This window comes from Patagioenas fasciata, chromosome 8 (assembly GCF_037038585.1).
Source record: "Patagioenas fasciata isolate bPatFas1 chromosome 8, bPatFas1.hap1, whole genome shotgun sequence".
NCBI lineage: Eukaryota > Metazoa > Chordata > Aves > Columbiformes > Columbidae > Patagioenas > Patagioenas fasciata.
The window spans coordinates 41,299,371-41,305,000 of NC_092527.1; the positions used below are offsets into that span (position 1 = coordinate 41,299,371).

A 5,630-nucleotide genomic window follows, 5' to 3' on the forward strand; every position below is an offset into this window, starting at 1 on the left:
CAAATCCTGCATTCCTCCTGCGTTCCAAACATTTAATGAATGTGAAGTTCAGATCTGCAGGGTCTGTGAGATCCGACTCTGCAGCTACGGCTCTCTTGGTATTTCCACTTAAAAAATTTATTTTCAAGGCACCATAATTGTATGTAAAGTTTTTCTTGGATCTGAAAGACGAAAAGCCCTAACAAGTCAAAGGCTCAGCCTGGGAGAAACAATTGATCTGCATACAGATGGAAAGACGTTTTCAGAAGGGATATCTGAGGGTTTGGTACTTTTTCCATTCTAATTCGAAATCGCATTGTTTGTGAACTCACATTTTTTCAACTGCAGAATTCACTTCAGTTTAAATCTCATTTTATTCCAGGGATAAACGTGATTTCATTATTCTATTACAAAGTGCATTAAAAATAAAATGTAGATGACAACTTTATCACTTAAGATGGCATTCATTACATATGTTTAAGGATTTTTAGTTTTTTTCAAGAGGAGTTTCATTTGAATTTCCAGCATATAGCCACGCGTATATACAGCAGCCAAAGAAGCTATAGCCTGTCATTTCAATAAACCATGTATGAAAGCATCCCTAAGCACCTCCTGACATGTCAGGAATATATGGTGTAAGAGTGCGTCCGTGTCAGCAGTGACAAGCTGAACCTTAATGGCTCTAAAACAGTCTTTATGGTTTACTGTACCCATAATCCATTTTATAATGAGTGCTCAACTAGATACAAGGTTCTGCAAGTTTCCTCTGCCTTTTAACTCACCCCAAGGCACCCAGACGAAGGAAAAAACTCCAACTTGTGGGTGATCCTTCCAGAGAAGCGTCATGTGCTGAAACACTTATGCACGACAGATAAATTAAGAATAAGGCTCTACTCTAATCCCTAAGTTTCCTTCTGTGGATTTTTAGAGAGACCAGTATTGATATTTTACTGGAGTTTTGGGGCTAGGTTTTAAGATTTATCGGGTTGGCACTTACAAAATGTGGGGAAAGGGAAGAGGTGCTGCAAGCCTGTGGTAGACAGCAGTGATATTTAGAGCTTGTAGAAAAACAGAATATGAGGTTTCTCATCACGATTTCACCCCAATCCTGCTCTCTTTATCCATGCAAAATATAAAGGCTGCTGTAAAGAATAGGGCAGCTGTGGGCAAGATGCAGCATGGATTTGCAGCAGTGTCCTTGCACAGCCCATGGCAACTCAACGCTCTTCGCAAACATCAGCTGAACAAGTTGTTCCCCCTCGTAGGAGAGAAGGATCCGTAAGAAGTCGGGTGTAGGCACCCATATCAAAGAAAGGCAAAATAAGGTCCAGATTTCCAGTGAAATAGCAGAATTGGAAATAAATACGAGGAATCTTCAGTTGAATCGTTGTTACTCAGCCATACTTGGTTTATCATTTAGCGGAAAATGTGCCCACGACATGACGGTGACAAGAAGTCCCCATCTGTGTCACCCCCAACATCCCCGCCGGCCTCTGTGACAAAGGCTTTGCTGCCTCGTGTTGGCTCCTGCCTGTGCAAACATTTCCGTGGAATGTAAAATTTCAGAAACAAAGTCCCTAAATGGCTTGGCCACCGCCAGCATTGCTGACCCACAGATGAAGGAACGTGGGGAACATCTGTAAGGATACTGGAGTAAGGAGGCCGAGGAGAGCGGCAGAGCACACGTGGAGGCCAAAAACACAACACTGCTGCCTCCTCTGCACCCGTAAACCAGCCCAGCTCTGCCAAGGGACACCCCCGGGTGCTGGTGTCCCCATGAGGACACCCCGTTGTCCCCAGGAAAGGCTGAGCATCAATGGCACTCAGGCAGGGGCCCCGGGGGGTCCAGCCCAGGGGCTGGGTGCATGGCGAGCGCCCAAGGGGGAGAGGGAGAGAAGCGACTAGAAACAGCCACTTAAACGTCTATTTAGAGCCTGGGAGCATTGCGAAAGCTGTCCCCATTACTGTTGAAAAGATGCAAATTTGGTGAAATAATCAGCTGTATGGCTGGAGGCTGTTTCTCAAGTACCCTGATTCCTTACAGGAGGGAAGGTATTAGTGTAAGACACACAGCAAGGCCAAGTTCATGTTGCTCAGAGGTAGCCCCTAACCAAACTCCACCAAGTGCTATAAAACGAGATTTGTTATCCTGGAAAGCATTGACAGTTCATCCAATAAAGCCCCCAAAAAAACAGAACCCTTAAGGCTGGTTGCAGGGGTGCAAAAAGCAGCGCTCACAGGCATGTCTGACAGAGAAAACATGTGTTGGTGGCCCCCGCGCCGCCCCACGCTGGGTACCCGTCAATTAAAACCATCCCCTTGCATCAGACTTTTCATCAAAAATCCCTTCGCGCGTTCAAGGATCCGTTTATCTCCCGCAATAAAGTACACGCAGCAATCCGTGCGCAGGGCACGGCGTTGGCTTTGTATTTAAAGCCGGTGAACAAGTGAGGAGGAGCTTTGCTTTAGAATCGTTGGGAAATTGCTGAACGCATGAGTTAGTGCAAGGTGTTCACCTGCTGACTGCCCTCTGCACCTCCCAGCTTGGGCTGGCTGAACTTTGGGAAAACATAACGATGCATTTAAGAAAAGGATGATATTAAACACCAAACCCCCATTCTCCTACTATCTATTATTTTAAATACTGCAGTAACTAGCTTAAAATGCTGCCACGCTTAAACTATACATTTCATTTCAGGAATATCAAATATACGCTGAAACCACCAGTGCCTTCAACATAGATAGAAGGTGAGCCTTCAGTCAAGTAGTTTAATCATTACAATTGTAGCCCTCCCTAAAATCGGGTTTACAGTCAACGATTTAAAATAACATCATGGAAACAAAAATATATCATGAGACGCACATTCAGCTGTGTTTGTGCTGTGCATGCAGTAGTGCAGGAGATAACAATGTAAGGCGTCATTTCACATTTTGAAATATTATTTTCACGCGTGGCATAAGGAAAAAACCAGTTCGAGTTGCTTTCTAGCCCAGTAATGGAATAAAGTGGAGTTGGAGAGCGTGTGTTTGTGTGCACAACAGAGTTTCTACTACAATATGCATCTTTATGTATTATGTATTCAGTTTTCTCACATTTTTCTCAGTGGGCAGATATTGTGCTGTACTTCTCGGAATACCTGAGAAAAACATTTCTACAAATTGCATTACTTGTCTATACAGATACTATAAGGAGCACAAAATAGGCAGGGAGAGTCTTCGTCATATAAAGCCTTTTTTGATTCTTTCCCCCCTCATCTTCTGTAACAACATAAAAGATGCTGTTATGACAAGTACTCCGGTAGTTCATTCTTTCATTTATAATTTAACCACAGCCTATATAACCTAATCAGAAAAATGTGGAGCATGATTAGTACAACAATCAAATACAGTTGGGCTCCTTGAACAACTCAAAGACCAATACAAAAGAAAGCAAAAAAAAAGAAAGAAGGGGAAAAAGCAAGGAAAAACATTGCAAGCATATCAGAAAATATGTGGTATTTCTTTAATATTTCATTTTAAACTACCTAATTGTGTTTTTAAGCTTCGGTTCCTGTAATTTTGCAAGACGAGGCATTCCAGTGAGAAAACATATGGTAAGGGATTTTTAAACCACATAGCTAGAGTGCATCATAGACTTATCTGCTGCTTTAGTGTCACAAAAATCCACCACTGAATTTATCCAGTCACCCATTAAAGAAAGAAAAGAATTAAAGGAAAAGGAGTTTAAAAAAAAAAAATCCCCAAATGCGACAAAAAACTCCTGGCAAGTGCCACGGGGTTGAAGCAGAAGCTCGGTGGATGTGCGAGCCTTCCCCGGCAGGAAAAGTGGCAATTAGCTCTCTCAAGGCTGCCGGTTATTTCAGGATACCGCATAGTAAATACTGCGTTCGGTTGTGACAAACTGTCATTAGCGGAGACTTGTACCGGCGGCTCGGCTAAAATGAGTTCTAATGAACCTCGGGCCTGGGGTTGAAGGCGAACTTTAAATTGCGGCCCTTTCTCCAAGGTTTTCCCAGGCGCACACCCAGCGCCGCCTGTACCCGTCAGGAGCAAAGCGAGGGGTGTTTGAGCTCAGCATGTAGGAGCCAGGAGACATTTTCCCGGAGAGACACTGAATCAGCACTTTATTTGGCACTTTCTGAGGGGATGTCAAGCCATACTAACGACAAACTTTGACATTTGCACGCGGCGGGGAGAGCTGGGCACTTTGAGAGGATGCTCCAGCTCCTGGGGATGCAGAGGGATGCAGAGGGATGTTTGCACCCCAGCATCCTTCCCCCAAACCCCTCCTGGCTGGAGCAGGGTTCGCTTAAGCTGAGCCTAAGGTAAGGGGAGGACACAGCCAGGCTCGGCTGTAATTTCAGGCAACGCCTGGAACAATGTCACCGCCACAAACGCCAAAGGAAATCACAGCGCCTTGGCACCGATGTGAAGTCTCCTGCTTCTGCGGAGTTAAAAAGAAACTTTTCAGTCTCGGTGCGAAGCAGAGGAAACGCCGCAGTACACCAGCCTTTAGTTCGAGCTCAATGTAACATTTTGCAAGCCGTGCGAGAAAGCTGGGAGCTGCCAGGGGTTTGTTCAGAAACACTGCGACATAAATTACCCCCATGAATACCTTTCCTCTACATAGACGTGAAAAGTAGTTAGCCTTGCTGCTTAGATATACATATATACACACACATATATATATCTGTGCGAGCTCCTGCCTCCCCACCCTGTTATCATCTACATTTACCTGGAACTGGGCTTTCCTTTTTTTGCTGCTTATCTTGCTTTTAAAAGGCAAACTCTTAACCTCTTGCACTTCCAGGAATCCCCCAAGGTTGGTTGCTTTGTTCCCTGTGGGAATTTCCAAGTGTAAGGACTGAGAAAAGTGTAAGGTGTTAATCTTGATAATTAGTGCACAAAACCAATTAGAGGTCCAAAAAACCTTAAGGCACAGAAAGTGATTTTTTGTTTATTTGCTTACCTTATTAAGTTAAATATCTGTCTGAATTAATCACTAATGAATGTGAAGAAGGCTCAATAGCACTGCCTTAATGAACAGCAGTGTCAAATGCATTTTACAGGGTACCAAATCACTGGGTATAGAAAGCCAAGTTGCTATTCAAAAATACTTTTCTGCCCAATTTTCTGTTTGCAAAGCAGTAAATTATTTACATTTATTGTCCTTATTTAAGCACTTAAACAGTATGAATGGAGTACAGGCACATTTTAAAAATATAGAATCATTACGCAACCCTGCTGCTGGAAATTCATGTTGTTTCCCCTTCAGGCTGCCTCCCCCCCCAGCTTGCTTTTACAATTCTTGCAACACCACCTTATTAGATTAAACATATTTTTCTCTGTAATTTATTATTTCGCACACTTTCAGAGAAGTGCTGTAGGACCCAAATTGTGCGCACTAAGAACAGCCCCTTTCATACTTTGCTCGAGCAAAGTTGGTGTGTTTTCTGGGTAAAACTGCACTATATTTCACCCAAATAACTGCATTTTCACTCTCTTTCCATCCATTATTCACACCATAAACATCTGCATTGTAAACGTCAGATGTACTAATTGTCATGTTTCCAGCTCCGGGTATTAAGTGAACGTGTTCAGTGTTACTCTTTCGGCTATAAAAAGAAAAATAATTTAAAAATCCTCATTTT

General features: G+C 43.2%; 1 long non-coding RNA gene across 1 annotated transcript in view; it reads left to right on the forward strand.

Moving 5' to 3' along the window:
* Positions 1-5,362: 5,362 nt before the first annotated feature.
* The window catches only part of LOC139828515 (uncharacterized), a 5,665-nt gene continuing 5,397 nt past the window's right edge, over positions 5,363-5,630 (forward strand). The window contains exon 1 of the long non-coding RNA XR_011740197.1: positions 5,363-5,436. This is a non-coding gene — a long non-coding RNA (uncharacterized lncRNA). The remainder of the gene's footprint in view (positions 5,437-5,630) is intronic.